An 18189-nucleotide genomic window follows, 5' to 3' on the forward strand; every position below is an offset into this window, starting at 1 on the left:
GCTCTCTTGCTCATCTGTCTGGGGTTGCTCAGCCACTGGCGCTCACGTCACTGCAGCACGCTCTCCCCAGAAGCTGGTCCCCTGCAGGTGCTGAACACATCACTTGCTATGGCTGGGACAGTGGCTTTGGTGTCCCCTAAGGTCAGTGATTGAAGACCTGGTCTCCAGCGTGACATTACTCGGAGGAGGTAGAACCTTTAGGAGGTGGAGCCTAGTGCAGGGGGAGGGTTGTTCCTTAGGTCGCTGGAGGCGCTGCCATTGGACAGGATTGTGGGACACCAGCCTAGCACTCTGATCAGGTCACCGTCTGCCACCTCACCACAAGCCAAATAACTCCGCCCCTCTCCACCCTCCCCACCTGCTCTTGGACTTGGAACCCTTCTCTCTTGCACGTTAGTGACCGCAGGTATTTCATCACAGTGACCACGTGCTGAGTGATACGGCACTGCACTGAGCTCACAGACACCTGTTTTCAAGGCAGCCTTGCCACTCGCTCTGCATCCGGGTCAGGTCCAGCGAGAGTGAGCAGCTACAGCTCTCCTCTCCTTCCAAGACAGTGGCCTTGGCCTTGGCCGAGCCCCACTCCAGGACGGCTTCAATGATCTGTAGTCAACTGTGGCCTGTCCACCACCCACCCTCCATCTTACTTTCTCCTCTGTGGTTGTCCCTCTGGACAGGGGCTCTCCACGGGCCCCCCCACTGTACCCCTGTGGATGAGGCTGACCCTGACAGTGGGATCAAGTACACTAGCACTCTGAGATTTAACTAAATGAATAGATTCTCCAGGGCAACCAGCTCTTCCCTGCCCCAGAGCTACTCCACACCCCCACCATGCCAGCCAATGCTCTGCATTGCTCTACGTGGTGGCCACGGACCCCCGGATCCTCTGCCCCTCCCCAGTGTGGCTCTTCAGGAAGACAGGGAGCGAGCGGGGCTTGCCTTCACATCCCTCCCAGGCTGTGCCAGTGATCTGCATGCAGTGGCCTCCCCCAGTGCCTTCGGAAAGAACAGGAAAAGTAAAACTCATAGTAATCGGTGATGTGTGGTTTATCTCTGGTGCCATTTCTTCCACCCTCAGTGGGTGACGTATGGGTGGCGGCCAGCTCCTCATGGAAATGCAGGCCAGTGGACCTTGCAGCGCAGCAGTCACAGGGAGACGACTTCCCCTGCTCCGAGGTGCCCTCACCTACCCACTCGTGACTGGTGTGGCTCTACAGCTAACGTGTGTTCAGGACTCCTTCCAAGAGCCACGCCTACTGGCCAGGCTGTCTTGCATAGCTGAGGACAGAGAGGCATGGAGAGGATTGGCAACTTGGCCAGTGATAGGGGAATGAGAATTCAGACCCCAGCAACTGGAGCTCCAAGTCCAGCAGCCTCTCTGTCCACTCTGCCGCACAGACAAGGCTCTCTTTGGAGAGAGCTCAGTGGCTAGCAAGCTGGCTCAGGAGATCACTCATAAAAATAGGATCCGCGTTGCCACTGTCGCCTCAGTGCTTGGCTGTGCTTGGTCTCCTAAGAGGAAGGCACAAGTGAGCCTTCAGGTCAAGGATGCTACAAACTCGGAGGAAACCCCGAGCCAGCATCTCTTGACATTCAGTTCTCTGCCAACAAGGATGTTGGATGAACTCCCCTTGGGTGTTCACAGAGGGGTGAAGCAGGTTCTGTTGAATTCCTCTTCCCAAACTGGCAGGGATAGGAAATTAACAACTAGGGTGGAACCACCACGCTGGAGATGGGAACGTATGAAAGAACATTTACGAATAAAGAGTTCTAAAATGGCCCATCTCTGATCAGTAGAAAGATGAAAAGTGTATACGGTTGGAAACATTTTTCTAAGTGACTCATTTTCTAGTCTCCTGCTTCCTAGGGAATGTCACGAGAACAAGTACAGACCACTGAAGAAGGCAAACGAAAAGCATGATTATTTTTCAAAATGCATTCATTCAAGTATAGAAAAACAGAGAGAGAGAGAGAGAATGAATGGATGAATGAATGAATGAATAGGAATGTCCATCCACTGGTTCACTCTACAAATATGCACAATAGCCAGGGCTGGGCCAGGCCAAAGCCAGGAAGCAGAAACTCAGTCCCACATTTGTGGCAGGGACCCAGGGACTTGAGCCCTCCTCTATTGCCTCCTGGGGAATGCATTAGCTTGGACTTGAGCCCAGGCACACTGACATGGGATGCAGGTGTCCAGGCAGCTTCTTAGCCACTGTGCTACATGCCCACCCCTGGACCATCACCGTTTAGAAACCATAATACCAGTACCGAACGTTTTTCTTGGATCACTTGGCTGCCGCTCATCCGGCACTCATAACTGCTACATTATTCCAAGCGGAAATGTCCCTAGCACCTTTCTAGCTCAAGTACAATTTTACCAGAAAAGAAAAATGAAAATGGAACAATAAACCACTCACAGGCACTGTGACAATCACACAGTTGGGAAATTTCTCTCCCACTCAGAAGGGACATTAAAGGAAGGTCGGTACAAATGGCATCTTATACGGTCTTCTGCAACCCATTCTGCTTTCTGGTCACTTGCAAATGCGGGTGCTTCTACTGGTTTTTCTTGAGCCTGCAGATGACTCGCAGCCTCCAGTGTTTTAGGAGCCACTGAGAATGAGAGTCCCCTTTCGGGAAGGCTGATGGGAAAAGCAGATCAGATTCCAGGAAGAGAAAAAGGGCCACTGCCAAGGGATAAAAATCCACCTTAGAAACGCTGGAGAGGAAGGAGTAAGTCAGCCTATTAATGAGCTAAAGATAGCACACTTTTCCAGCCTGCCTCTGGTCCTTACCCTCTGGCTTTTAAAATTTGCTTCTCAGTTAAGCCCCAGCCAGTGGCAGCTCGACCTGGTCCTATACTGCACCCTCATCTCCAGCCCCCCCCCCCCCCTTTTAAGGGTTTACTTATTTTTGAAAGAGTTACACAGAGAGAGGGAGGCCTTCCATCCCCTGGTTCATTCCCCAGATGGCTGCAACAGCCTGGGCTGGACCTGGCCAAAGCCCAGAGCCAGGAGCTTCAACCTGAACTCCCACATGAGTGGCAGGTGTCCAACCACTTGGGCCATCTTCCACTGCTTTTTCCAGGCCATTAGCAGGGAACTAGATTGGAAGTGGAGCAGCTGTGATTCAAACCAGTCCCCATACAGGATGCTGGTGTCATAGGTGGTGGCTTTACCTGCTATGCCACAGGGCCAGCCCACTCTTATCTCAATGTCTCAGACAAAGCATAGCACATGACCTCCAACGGGTTCCCAGAAATGACCTCTGTCTCTTAGTTTTACACTTTTGATAACACCTTGAGTAGCTGGGAAAAATAATCATGTGTCTTCCTGTGCGATTTAACCCCAGGGGCATTTCTACTTGATTTCAGAAAGCTGATTGCAATCAAGTCATCAATAACCCTATTTCCAGCCTGGGCCCCTCGTGTGGCCCAAGTCAGATAAATCAGTAGCCAAGACGTTGGCATCGCCTCTTGATTCTTCCCTGAGCTGTGAGCTAATTGTGTGAGCAGTATTTTAACTCGACTACAAAAATGCGAAAAGGCTATTCTGTGGCGAATACATTTGCAAGAGACAGCACGCATCCTGCCTCCCTGTCTCGGCTAGTCAGTCAGCTCACGGCACACACAGAGGCGGAGATGTTCTGCAGTACAGGGTCTTATCTTGTTCAACCCACTTCCTTCAAAGCTGTTGTGACCACAGGCATTTTTTTTTAAGATTTATTTTTTATTTATTTGAAAGACAGAGTTACAGAGAGAAGTAGAGACAGAGAGAGAGGTCTTCCATCTGCTGGTTCACTCCCCAGATGGCTGCAATGGCCAGAGCTGCACCAATCTAAACCCAGGAGCTTCCTCCAGGTCTCCCACATGGGTGCAGGGGCCCAAGGACTTGGGCCATCTTATACTGCTTTCCCAGGCCAAAACAGAGAGCTGGATCGGAAGAGGAGCAGCCGGGACTAGAACCAGTGCCCATATGGGATGCTGGCACTTCAGGCCAGGGCATTAACCCACTGCACTACAGCACCGGCCCCGATCACAGGCATTTTTAGAAGGATCTCAGAATATCTATGATCAGGCTTTGAGAAATCCTGTGCTAAAGCACACACTGTGAGGAAGGGCAACAAAACAGCACTCGGGGCCGTCTGCCTTCCAGATCAGCCTCTTACTGAGTGCCCGCTTGGAACAGAGAACCTCTCTGGACACTTGGACCACAAGGCCGATTTACAGAAAAAGCAGGCACCTTGCTCCACTTTCTAGACTGGAAATATCAGCAAAGAGAAGAGGGGCAGGCATTGTGGTGCATCAGGTTAAGTTGCCTCCGTCCAGGATCTAAGTGCCGGTTTGAGTCTCACCTACTCAGCTTCTGATCCAGCTTCCTGCTAGTGCATCATGGGAGGCAGCAGATGAGGGCTGATGTGCTGGGGCCCCTGGCACCAACATGGGAGACCCAGATGGAGTTCTCAGCTCTGGACTTTGGGCTGGCCCGCCCTGCCTGTTGTGGGCATTTGGGGAGTGAACCAGTGGATGAAAAATCTTTCTCTCTCTGCCTTTCAAGGAAGTGAAAAAGAAATAAGTAAAAAACATTGAAAAGGAAAAGAAATGAGCAGAAATAAATTTATCAGTATAAATGCACCTTCAACAGAATGCCCTATAATTAAAAGCTAGAGAGAGAACTATTAGCAAACAGTGCGGGTGTCCAGATGCATCCCACACTAGTCACAGGCGAGTTAAAAAATCATGCCCCATGTCGGGTATACCTTTGTGTCATGATAAGGTCTAACGCTGTGATGTGCCAGGGGTTCTCATGGCCACCAAGTCCCTTGATCATTGCCATCTGGAGAAGGAAGTCAGCTTACCCTTGTCCTCATCTTCTCGCTGTGGCTTTGAGCTCTTAAGAGACCCACCAACAATCAAAAACCTGCACGGGCTGGTTACAAACTGCCACAGACTTGGAAAGATCCATCGCGTTACACCAGAAAGCAACCAACCAACCACAGGGAGAAATGAGTGGAGGATGTGGACAGACAATTCACACAAAGACAGATGATCACAAAGTGAATTCAACGAGCTCCTAAGTAGCTGAAAAGATATTTGACTTCATCAAAGAGAAAAGCAATTCTTCATCGAGGTTCCAATTCTTATCCTCTCCTGGCAAAATACTGGCAAAGAGTGAGGAATTTGATGACAATTGGGTTGAAATGAGAATAGGGAAACCGGCTCCCCGAGACAGGCTCTGTGAGGGACTTTTGGCCATCTCTCAAAATTTAACACCCACGTGCGTTGCTAAATCCCACCTCAAGGATTCTTCCCATACATACACACCCCATGCACACCTCACTCACACAGGGTGATTTACTGCAGCCCTGTCAATCAGAGAGATTGGAAAGAACCCAAATGCCTACCAGGAGCAGCTGGTTAAACAGCCACACAATGAAAAGCGTGGGGTGTGCAAAAAAATGAAGGAGATGGTTTTAAATGGACACCAGGGAAGCTTGCCAAGTTACATTGCTACATGACAAAAGCAGGAAGAGGGCTAGCTATGTGATGCACTGAATCCATGCACAACATGAAGGCACAGGTGAGTGCACACGTGCACATGTGTGTTTGTGTACACGTTGTCTGAACAGCCTTTCCACACAGGCGTGTGTGCACATGTCTGGAAGGACACATGGGAAACTGCTGACAGCTTTTTTCCTGGCAAAGGGAACTGTGTGGTCACAGGACGGGAGAGGCAGGGAAGGAGACTCCATTATTACTCGGAATCCCTCTACAATCAGATTCACTTGCATGTAGTGCTTTTTCCAGAGATGGGATTCTTTTTTTTTTTTTTTGACAGGCAGAGTGGACAGTGAGAGAGAGAGACAGAGAGAAAGGTCTTCCTTTTGCCGTTGGTTCACCCTCCAATGGCCGCCGCGGTAGACGCTCTGCGGCCGGCGCACCGCGCTGATCCGATGGCAGGAGCCAGGTGCTTCTCCTGGTCTCCCATGGGGTGCAGGGCCCAAGCACTTGGGCCATCCTCCACTGCACTCCCTGGCCACAGTAGAGAGCTGGCCTGGAAGAGGGGCAACCGGGACAGGATCGGTGCCCCGACCGGGACTAGAACCCGGTGTGCCGGCGCCGCAAGGCGGAGGATTAGCCTAGTGAGCCGCGGCGCCGGCCAGAGATGGGATTCTATTGCTGCCCTCTATCAGGGCAGCAATATCTATTTGCCTTACCTATAAGGCAAATATGTAAGTTGTCTGATTTTCTTATGGACACTGCACCACTGTGGCTTTTTAAATATATTTATACATGTATAATGTATAAATAATTCTAAAGGCAGTGGGATGGCAGGAATATAAGAGTGGAAATTACTAGAAAAGATGAGAGTCCAGGCAGTCATATAAATGAACCATATCTACACTCAGCGCTAAGAACTATGGTATGACAAACAAGGAGAGAAGACAGATGCAAGAATGATACACAGCTGGCCAACTGGACCGAGGACAAGAAAGAACAAGCAAGAAAAATGAGGAACACGTGACCCCAGGACCCAACTTCGGGTGACAGACGGAGGAGCGCAGATGACTGAGAAAATACAGGGTGGGGGTAGATCTAGCTGGAGGAGCGTTGCATTCTGGGTATGGTGAACTGAAGATGCCTACAGGACTCTTGAGTGGCAACACCTTTCCAAGGGGTAGAAAAGCAAATCCAAAAGTCCACGCAGAGTTTTAGGCTGGAGGCCGGATTTGGAAGTCCTCTGCCTGCGGTGTTGATGGAACCCAGGAACGTGGATGTGTGATGTGGCAAGTGCACCACGGGAGAAGGGTGAGCCCTTCTGTGTTTGAGTGGCAGGTGAGGAGGAGGAGGACTCCACAAAGAGTGTACAAGGCTCAGGGAGCGATCCAAAGAACCAGTGTTCTGGAAGCACGAGGGCATAAGCACCGGAAGCCAGTGTGGCTGAGCCCAGTAAGGACGAGAGACACTCAGGGATCAGAACAATCGCACTGGTGACCGTCACTGGTTAAGTTTCTTCTGGGTAAGAAACAAATGAGGAGCAGGCTAACAGAAGGTGCTTCTGGGTGGGGGAGACAGGCAAATTGGGGGATCCTGCCATTTGGGCACAGAGGGGAAGAAGGCTGAGTGAGGGTCTAAACGGTCTCCAGTTTCTTAACTTCCAAAGCAGGAAGTGGCTCCGGGGCACTGGAGGAGAATGCTGTGTGGACAGGAAGTGGGAGGAGGAGCTGGGTCAAGAATGTGTTGTGTGTCTGTCTGACTGTGGGCTGTTTGGAGCATTCAGCTCTGTCTTAAAAAAAAACAAACCAAACCAAACCAAACCAAACCAAACATCCCTCCCCCCAAATCCAACAACACAAAAACTCCATAATGGATTGAAAGCAAATCAAAAGAGCAAATGCTGCTTTTAGCCTATGGGGGAAAAAAGCCAAGAAAAACACAGAATTTTTAAAATTTCCTTTGTTTTTTAAAGATTTTATTTATTTGTTTTAAAGATAAGAGTTAAAGACAGAGAGAGAGGTCTTCCATCCATTGGTTCACTCCCCAGATGGCTGCAATGGTGGGGCTGGGCCTATTCGAAGCCAGGAGCTTCCTCTGGGTCTCCCACGTGGGTGCAGGGGCCCAAGGACTTGGGCCATCTTCCACTGCTTTCCCAGGCCATTAAGAGAGAGCTGGATCGGAAGAGCAGCAGCCGGACATGAACCGGTGCCCATATGGGATGCCAGGGCCACAGGTGGCACATCCCCAGATGACTTCCTTTGTCATGTCTCTGAAAGGCACTGTGCTGGGCCCTCCGAGATCTCCAAGGGCGCTTGGATCACAGCCCGGACCCGGCCTGCGGTGGGTTCTGCAAGCGACCCAGGTTAGCTCGATTTGCAGACAAGGTGTGTTTTCAATGTTCAGCTCATCCCACGTGTGGAGGTTCCACTCTGGCTATTTGTTTCCTTTCTCCGGTCAGCCTTAAGGACAGCAGAGTGGGAGCTTGTCAGACAGGAGGGTGGGCTTGATCACGTGGTTGGTGGTGGGTGGGGCTGCTGATGAAACTGGCATTTCATTTTCTAGAACTTGCTTTTGAGGAGAGCAGCTCTGGCCAAGCCTTGAGTGAGAAGTTCTCGCTCACGGAGACCTAACACAGCTGCTCACTGCTCATTCTTCTTGCTGCTTTGGAGGTGAGACCTTACACTTTTTCCTTTTAATTTTTTTTTTTGATAGGTAGAGTTATAGATGGAGAGAGACAGAGAGAAAGGTCTTCTTTCCGTTGGTTCACTCCCCAAATGGCCTTCACGGCCGGCTCTGTGCCGATCCAAAGCCAGGAGCCGGCGCTTCCTCCTGGTCTCCCATGCGGATGCAGGGCCCAAGGACTTGGGCCATCCTCCACTGCCATCCTGGGCCACAGCAGAGAGCTGGGCTGGAAAAGGAGCAACCGGGACTAGAACCCGGTGCCCATATGGGATGCTGGCATTGTAGGCGGAGGATTAACCAAGTGAACCATGGCGCCGGCCCTCCTTTTAATTTTTTAAAAATTATTATTATTTTTTTTTGACAGGCAGAGTGGACAGTGAGAGAGACAGAGAGAAAGGTCTTCCTTTACCGCTGGTTCACCCTCCAATGGCCGCCGTGGCCAGCGTGCTGCGGCTGGCGCACCGTGCTGATCCGAAGGCAGGAGCCAGGTGCTTTTCCTGGTCTCCCATGGGGTGCAGGGCCCAAGTACTTGGGCCATCCTCCACTGCACTCCCAGGCCACAGCAGAGAGCTGGCCTGGAAGAGGGGCAACCGGGACAGAATCCGGCGCTCCGACCGGGACTAGAACCCGGTGTGCCAGCACCGCAAGGCGGAGGATTAGCCTTTTGAGCCGTGGCGCTGGCCAATTTTTTAAAAATTATTTTTTATGTATATGAGAGACAAAGAAGGAGAGTGTGAGAGAAAGAGAAAACACTCCTATCAACTGGTTCTCTTCCTAAATGCCTGCAAGTTTGGTCTAGACCCGGGTAATGGCAGGATGCAAGAACTCAATCTAGGTCTTCCATGGGGTGGCAGGGACCCGATATTCAAATCGTCACAGCTGCCTCCCAAAGTGCGCCTCTGTAGGAAGCTGGAGTCAGGAGCCAAAACAGGATTGCAAACTCAGGCACTTTGCTGTGGAGTGCAGGCTTCCAAATGCTAAGCCAAACACCCTCTCCTGCGGTAGATTTAAGATGTAGAAGGCACTGTGGGAAGGCACTTGCCCTCACTCTAACCAGGGTTCTCAATCCTGCCTACGCATCAGAATCACTCGTGGAGCTTCTAAAACTGCAGGTGCCTGGGCCCAGCCCCTAGAGATGCAAGACAGTGGGCCTGGGAGGCAAGCAGAGAATCTGTCATTTTAAGTGAGTTCAGCCAGGTTCCACCGCGCAGCAGCAGGAGCTGCATCCTGTAGCAGGCCCCCTGCTCTGATTAGCCATGCCCAGCCTCAGGCTGCTCCCAGTCACAGATCCCCAGGGGGCTGGTGTGTGTGGTCCACCAGGGGCTATGGCCCCTCTTCCTGTGTGGTGGAAGCAGGAGCAAGGTCGAGAAACAGTGTTTTCACGCAAGGCTTGGCCAGAGCTTGCTCTCCTCAAAAGCAAGTTCTAGAAAATGAAATGCCAGTTTCATCAGCAGCCCCACCCACCACCAACCACGTGATCAAGCCCACCCTCCTGTCTGACAAGCTCCCACTCTGCTGTCCCTAAGGCTGACCGGAGAAAGGAAACAAATAGCCAGAGTGGAACCTCCACACGTGGGATGAGCCGAACATTGAGAACACGCTGAATTAACTGCAAAGCTGCTCTGCACGCTCCACAGGTCTCCCAGGGCCTCCACGCCTCCACGCGCCAGCTGTATCTTATTGGGCTCCAAGTAAAAGCTGGTGCCAAGATGCTCTGGAAACCTACACCGTTCATTCTGGACTCTTCCGTGGAGATGCCACTTTGATCAAGCACCCAGCTACCCTGCTTTCGTGGCTCCACGTCCACTCTGAAATTCTGCCCAGAGAGGAGAGCGTCACCACCAACCCATGTTCTTGGGGTGATACTGTTGAACAGTGATTAAACAGTCCATCTTCAATCCTGTCAGCCGGCGGTCATTTTGTCCTAAGTAGGGTTCTGTATTAGATCAGCCGTTTAAAGAAATGCAGGTTTCTGTTACTGGTGGTGAGTCAGTCAAGAAGAATGGTCTCCAGCATCTCTTCGAATGCGATGCAGAGATAAATGCTCCATCTGCCAGCTGCTCTCGTACAGGTGTCCCAGGCCCTCGGAAGCTGCTTCGTGAGTGGCTGAACGTTCCCTGCGTGACCTTGCTCGTGGCACTATCTCTCTCAGGTTTTAAAAGAAAGATAAGTGCCGCTGAGCCTCTGTCTGAATCATCTCCAATTCCAAGTGGTGCAAACACATTTACTCAGTTTCAATACACAGCTGTCACACATCTTTGCTAACCTCATAAGCACAGAAGGTAGAGTATGAAAGTTAAGCAAGTGTACGCCAGGGAAGTGGGGGAGGGAGAGGAGAGTGTGAGAGTGTGAGAGTGTGAGTGTGTGTGTGTAAGACACCACTTGGGATGCCCACAACCCATTTCATAGTGCCTGGGTTCAAATCCCAGCTTTGTTCCTGATTCGAGCTTCCTGCTAACAGGTACCCCGGGAGGTAGTACTGAAGGCTTAAGTACCCGGGTCCCTGCCAGCCTTATGGGAGATCTGGATTGAGTTCCAGGCTTCTGACATTTGGGGTGTGAGCTCACTCTGTCTGCCTCTCAAATACACAAAGAAAAAAGCCATTACTTAAACTCTCCCTAAGAATATGCCACTTAGAGGAGCTCCGAAAAAAAAAAAAAAAACAAGACCCAAGGCCCTGCTCTCACTGAGGACTGTGGTCTGGGAATGGAAGCTCAGTGCTGAATTTTATCTCAAGTTAAGAATTTAAAATTCTGTCACTTTTCAGGGACAAGGCTGCGCCAGTCTCAGACATCTGTAATCATTTCAACCTTTCAACCTGTATTTCTAATTGCCAGCTAGACGGTGACATAAGCAGATAGATGTCCCAAAGATATCCTAACCTGATTATGTTCCAAACAATAGCCCTTTGCCCTGATCTCCTAAGGGGCTCTCCCTTCCATCACTCAGCCTCTTGAATGGTCCTATCAGCTACAGAGGTAGAGGGCACCTTCCACAGGTGGGCTCAAAAGTAGCTCCATTTCCACCTGCTCTCCAGAGATGTGATCTTGTTTCCCCTTCATCAAGAAGCAGCATCGCATTGCCCTTCCCTGGAGTCAAGGCTGAGTCAGTGACACACAGGGCAGAGCCGGAGTGACGCGGTGTGACTTCCGCAGGCAGGTGGCTTCCGCTTTGCTCTCTCTTGGCTGCTAGCTCTCGAGGTGGCCTCTCTGGGCACATTCCCATTGGAGCCCTGGCCAGGCTGGGAGTGGCCCAAGTCAAGGAGAAATGCTCCCATCCAAAGGATCATTTATTCAGCTCAGGTGCCAGACACGGGAACGAATAAGCTTCCAGAGGGTCCCAGGCTCCAGCCGTTATGGAGCAAAGACAAGGCATCATCCCTGGGTCCCAAGTGCCTGACACACAGGCTCCGGGAACATCAGAAAACAGCTTTTAAGCCAAAAGCCTGGTAATGGTTTCTTTGTGAGCTGCAGTGTGTAACTAGACTCTTCTCAGGCACCTGAGCCACTGTTATTCCCTGGGTCTCACGTGCCCTCGACTTGCATCTAATGACACGTACAATGTCCCATCCTTAGTAGACCAAAGGGTGTCAAAGATGCATGGGCAATGGAGTAAAAGATAAGTTTATTTTGATACAAAATACATTGACACCCATGCAATGATTTTTTCATAATATACACTTTTCCCATGAACTTCTTGGAGACCCCCTATATAGCATCCTCTGTCTGTTTCTCTCTCTCTCCTGGACATTTAGGTTTGGGTTCATGCCATTTTTCTAACTTGGATTATTGTCTAGTCTTTCCTTCCCACAGCTGCCAAAGATTATTCTGAAATAAATTCACATATGCCCAAAATATGTGATTGTCTTCTGAAATACTGTGTGTTCTGCATGGAACAGACATGGCACCAACACCATGAACTCAACCATCCAGACGGGGAGAGCTTTGGTAATGGCAGTCATGTCAGGGCACAATTATTATGTCATCATGGGCATAAAGGGAAGAACCAAGGGCTTGCAATCACACAACAAGAGGATATGGTCTAGCCTGGGGAAGCAGGGCAGATCAGAAAAGGCTCCTAGAAGCAGGTGACACACACGTTGAGATCAGAAGTATGAGAAAGAGCCAGCCATCCCATATGGGCACCAGTTTGAGTCCTTGATGCTTCACTTCCAATCCGGCTCTCTGCTGTGGCCTGGGAAAGCAGTAGAAGATGGCCCAAGTCCTTGGGCCCCAGCATCCACGTGGGAGACCTGTTAAAAGCTCCTGGCTCCTGGCTTCAGATGGGCTCAGCTCGGGCTATTGTGGCCATTTGGGGAGTGAACCAGCAGGTGGAGAACCTTTCTGTCTCTGACTCTCTGTAATTCTGCCCTTCAAATAAATAAATATTTAAAAAACAAAGAGAGAGAGAGAGAGCCAGCCAGCCACAGGGCCAGGGCTGCTCTAGACACAGGGGAGAACAGATGTAGAGTCTTGGGGCTGGGAAAGGCTGGTGTGACCCAGGTACTGAGGACAAGACAGGGACATGGGGGAGCCAGAGTAGTCCAGGGAAGAAGGCAGGACCAAATCACACTTGCCTGTGGGTCAAGGGAAGGAGCCAGATTCTAAGTGCGAAGAAATCTCCTATGTTGAGTACTGGATTGCAAGGGGATTGACAGCACCAGATAGGCTGCAATGGGAGGAGGCTCCTCCCGGGCTCTCAGATGATTTTCAGCCCACAACGTTCCCTAAAGCCTTGGGGACGGCACAGCTGGCCCTACGCACATCTGGGCCCCCAGAGACACTTGCAGTTCCATGAGCCCCAGCTCCTTCGAGCCACTCTTCATGCTTCAGTTCTCACAGCTGCCCCAGCCTGGAGCCCACTGGGGGACTTTTACCTCTCATACGCACTCAGGACCCTGCATGGGGTCCTCACCCCCAGGAAGCCTTCACTGACCAGAGACTTCCGAGGAAGGGGTTCACCTGGCTCCCTCCATATACCCCAGTGCACTCACAAGTGGCCACTGGGTATCCATAGACTGCTGGGCACAGAGCTGGGGCTCAGGCCACACCCCAGCCCGATCAGCAGGAAGATGGTCTCTCTACCACCCGACACTCTGTCTTTAAGTACACGTGACATGCGCAGAAGGATAAGGAACTGGGCACCTGCCGTGCTGATCTCTCTTGTCTCAGCGCCCCCTCATCCCCCAGCTCTTCCACCTGCCTTCCTCCTGCCACAGGGCCTTTGGATGTGGCCCCTGCACCTACCCTCTGCACCTCATCTCTCAGGCAGGCCGTTTCCATAAGGAAGGCTCCCAGCCCCCGTCCCAGGTGATTCCTCCTTACAAGCCAAGACCAAGGCAAGGTGCTAATGAGTTAGCCTTTGGGTTTTATGTCGAGATGTAGCTTTGTTCTCTGTGTGCCTGGTTAGACCCTGCCACATTGGTTTCTGCTGTCTATACGTGGAGCACCTTGGGCCTTGACCTGCAGCAGGTGTGCTGAACTGTCTACAACCCAGCCCAAGGTTTTGTCCAAGAGCCACCGAGGCACTGGAAAACATGAGGTAGAGCTTAGCCCAGATGTGTTCATGCAAAAGAGAGAGAGAGAGAGACAGAGAGATGTAGAAAGGTGTTAAAGGAAAGCCTTACAGACAACACAAGCAGGGCTGACACCAAATGACCAGAAGTCCCTCAATTTGTAGGCAAACCACCCACCCATCCATCCATTGCACTTGAACTTGGGGATGGAAGCATCTGTTGACAAGAATAATTCCACAGCTTCTGCCTGGGGCACTAGGAGAATTCCAATACCCAAAGCCAAGATGACCTGTTGACAGAAGATGGGGACGAGCCTTGGTTTGATGTGAAAGACGTAAGGGACGACTTGCAGGCGGGAGGCAGTAACGGCTGTGATCTGTTGTGTGCGTACTGCATGCCCCAGACTAGTCAATTCTTCACTTTTGTTTTCTGATTCCACCTTCCAGCTGCCAATGAAGTAGGTACCGGTACTATGCAGAAGAGGGCATTGAGGCCCAGAGGGAGGGAGGCTTTTCCTCAGGGTTACAGAGCTGGGAGACGGTGACACGAGAACGTAAACCCACAGAGCGTGAATCTGGGGTCTGTCTGCTTCACGGCCACGCAAGCTGGCTCAGTGACCCAGGCCAGAGGGGATGGGCTGGTCACAGGAGCATCTCCGGACACAGGTCAGGGCAGGAAATGGACCGGCAGGCTGCAGCCTAGGGGAGGAGGAAGAGGACCCAGGGCAAGGAGAAACAGGAGCCACACAGAGACTTTGCCGATGGAAGGACTGTTTAAAATCAGACACCTCCCAGCAAACAGGAAGGAAGACCGTGGGTGATAAAATGTCCCCAGCACTGGCACTTGGATTCTTCTTTTATTTCAAACAATATCTATCGTTATCATGATTGGCAGTAGGCTTTTTTTTTTTAAGATTTATTTATATAAAAGGCCGAGTTACAAAGAGAGAGGGACAGAAAGAGTGAGATCTTCCACTTGCTAATTCACTCCCCAGATGGCCAGAAAGACTGGAGGGACCAGGCTGAAGCCAGGAGTTTCACCTGGGACTCCCGTGTGGGTGCAGGAGCCTAAGCTCTTGGGCCATCTGCTGCTGCTTTCCCAGGCACATTAATAGGGAACTGGACTGGAAGTGGAGCAGCTGGGACTTGAACAGGTGCTTACATGGGATGTTGGCAGCTTAACTTGCTGTGCCACAATCCTGGCCCTAGGCCCTGGGTTCTTGATTTGATCACCTTTAAGGAAGCATCATCTGTAGGGCCAGTGTGGGCCAGCAGCCCACAACAGGGAGGAGCCCAGAGGAATGGGAGGTGTGACGGCCAAGAAAGGGTTTCCAGGAGCTTGGCTGTGACAATGGATAGAAGAGGCGAGACGTGGCACAGGACAGGGAAGCTGGGAGTTGACCTTTGAGCTGGGGCTGGAAGATATGAATGTTCATAGCGAAGGCAACATTGAGAGGAGGCAGGAAACCTCTCCCTTACCCCCAGGCTCGTGAGAGCGAGCCGGTGTGCACCAATCCAGAAGCTCTCCCCAGGACTTGCGCTCTCAGCTCCCCTGAGTGTCACAGAGTTACCCAAGCGATTGAACTGGGGACAGCAGGATCATGGCAAGCTACAAAGAGGCCTTCCAGAGGGCAGGGACTTCAGCAAGCTCTGGCTGAACAAACTGCAGCCATTTCTTTAAAGCCCAAGCCTCCTGACACCTTTCATGCTAAAGCACAAGGTTATAAAAACTCCAGAGGGGGAAGAATGAATTCCAAGTTTCCGGTCTCAGCGGCCACAGGACCTTTGCATCCTGAAGCACCGGGCAGAGCCTGTACTTTCCAGAATGCACTCTGGGAAATGCTGCTCTCACGCGTTCATCAGGCAGGAGCACGTGGAGCAGGTTCCTACAGGTGTCCGCCGATCCTCGATCAAGGTCAGCAAAGGGGAAAGTTAGCTCCGGCGAAGGCCGCGTGCATGCGTGCTTATCTCTGCCTCCGTGCCACATTCTAACAGCGTGTTTGCACTTGTTCTTCCTTCTCACAGCCCGTGACAAAGACCCTTCAGCTGAGAAGCACTTTCAATGGGGCTCTGCAAACACTTGTTCGACAAGAAAGCGCAGCCGGGCCAGGGCAGTTGCCTTTCTTTACAGAAGGAAACCAACGTTTGCATGCTAGGCTGATGCGGCTCGAGCACCCGCTGCAGTGCACGCGCTTTTGGGAGCTGCTCCCGACGGCACTTCACAGTGACTCACGCTGCTGTCCTCAGAATTCTTCGCAGGGAATTTTCCGTGAGGTCCAACGTCAAGAGAGGCGGATGATGGCATTAAAGAAAAGTGAGGGTGATACTGACCTTCGGTGGGAAAATGACCAAGTTGGAATAGGAAAAACAAATCAGAGAAGGAAAGAGAGACGGAGAAGAGGGAGGCGAGGGGGAGGGAGAAGGGCGGAGGAGGAGTGGATTGCTTGTAGGGGACACAGGGAAGTGAAATGGATGAGAGCTCCTGCAGTTCCCGGGTGTCCTTGTATGTGCTTGGCAAGGGCAGAGAGCAGAGCTAGAATAACAATTTTTGTAGAAAGTCACAGGCAAGGTCATTGGACATGAGTTCAGAGAAACCAGAACCATCCAAATTCCCTAGGGATATAAAACACCCTTGGGAAAAAAAAAAAGACTAGGAAGAGCCCAGATCAAGATCACGACAGAACTTTCTCAATGCCCAAACGGGAGGGTAGAAATCCACAGACAAGGTGGCTTGCAAATCAAAGGACCAGGAAAAGGCTCTGGACGCCAGAAGGCGCCGACGGAGCTGGAAAAACACAGGGGTGAGCGGCAGAGGTGAGAGTTTCCACCGTTGCATCGCGCTTCGCTGGCATTTCCGCAGATACCCGGGGCAGCCTGCACCGCACCCGATCGTGCAGCCCCGAGCAGCAGCAGCAAAGTTCACCCTCCACCCCGCACAGCCAGTCCTTCTGCCAACTCATTGGATATCAGCACACAAGCAGAGATTCCGAGATTGCGCTAGAAGCCCAGCGTGCCACGAGGGAGGAATGAGGAAGAAGTCTGCTTGGTTCACTTTCTGGGCAGTCGACTGGAACTCCCTCACCGACTCAACAGGTGCCTCTAGCTCTGTCCCCACCCCACCAAGGTCCAGCCTGCACCTTGCTGAGACACAGGCCACCTTCCTGTGCTAGTCAGCGGTGATTCTGTTTTAGTTGTCATTTAAATACATTTTAAAATTATTATTTGAGAGACAGAGTGTGTGTGCGTGTGTGTGTGTGTGTGCGCACGCGCATGCTTCCTTATGCTGGTTCACTTCTCAAATGCTCACAATGACTGGGGCCAAAGCTAGGAGCCAAAAACACAATCCAGGTCTCCCATGTAGGTAGCAGGGATACCAATGCTTGAGCCATCACTGCCGCCTCCCAGGGTCCATCTTGGCTGGGGTCAGAAGCCAGAGCCAGGAATTGAACCCAAGCAACATGGCATGCAGGTGTCTTAACGGTGAGGCCAAATGCCTACTCTGCGACTCCATTGTAATTTTGCTCAATGATGCGGATTTAATACTTTCTCCTTTGGGGCAGGACACTCGGTCGCTTGAGCACACTCAGCAACCCATACTCAGCTCTCATGCGACCCCCTCCCTTGGCTGTGGGAAGCCGGAGGGCCCAGGAGGCAGAGTCCACGGCCTCCCTGGGTTCTGGAGCCTGCAGAGGCCTGGAGCCCACAGGTCCAGGGCTCCTGTAACCCAGGTTCTCCCACACAGGAGGGTCAGAGGAACACAGTGTGACCACAACAGGAGGACTCCCTATAAAAGGGCACTTTGTGGCTTCTCGCCTCTTCCACAGGTACGAAACAACAGAATGGCTTCACCAGGAGGCGGAATCCCAGAAGGAGAAACGAGGGGCAGGAAGAGGCATGTGGGGTAGCAGAGGCTTCTAGAAAACCTGCAAAGGTAGATCGTCCCTGGCGGAGACTCCGGGCAAACCCGATAACACCTGGGGTTCTCCTGACGGAGGCGGCCGGGAGGCACAGGAAGAAGCAGGAGACAACGCATGGCGGTGATGGGAAACACCAGTCCCTCCACGGGTCCTGGGGACCACGCAGGAAATCTTTCCAACCTGAAATCTAGTGCGAACAGAAAAGGCTCAGCTTCTGCCTGGGGCAGAAGAGCTCCAAGAGAGGACCACAGCTGTCCACCAGACCACCAGGATAGGCAACTCCGCAGGACATGAGAAGAAAAAGGCCGCGGGGGAAAAAGCACGCTGGTTAAAGTCAGCTGAGTGAAGACCGCAGGGCAGAGGCCCAGTAGCCCCCAGCCACATACATTTACTGCCGGCCCTCCAGGGAAAATGTTTGCAGATCCCTGGTCCAGAGCCTTCCCTCGAAAACTGGGGGTGGGGTGGGGTGGGGGGGAGACAGGTGGACACAGAACAGTGGCCCCCCCCATCGTGAGCAGGGACATAAGCCGTACGTGCTGGACAGCCAACACCATTCTGCACTCACCAGTGACCGAG

At 51.9% G+C, this 18189-nt stretch overlaps 1 protein-coding gene across 1 annotated transcript in view; it reads right to left on the reverse strand.

Annotated features, from left to right (window-relative positions):
* ATP8B1 (ATPase phospholipid transporting 8B1) overlaps positions 1–18189 on the reverse strand; it is a 126292-nt gene that overhangs the window by 50031 nt on the left and 58072 nt on the right. The gene's annotated exons all lie outside the window — the stretch shown is intronic.

The sequence above is a fragment of the Lepus europaeus genome, chromosome 9 (genome assembly GCF_033115175.1).
Source record: "Lepus europaeus isolate LE1 chromosome 9, mLepTim1.pri, whole genome shotgun sequence".
Classification (NCBI taxonomy): domain Eukaryota; kingdom Metazoa; phylum Chordata; class Mammalia; order Lagomorpha; family Leporidae; genus Lepus; species Lepus europaeus.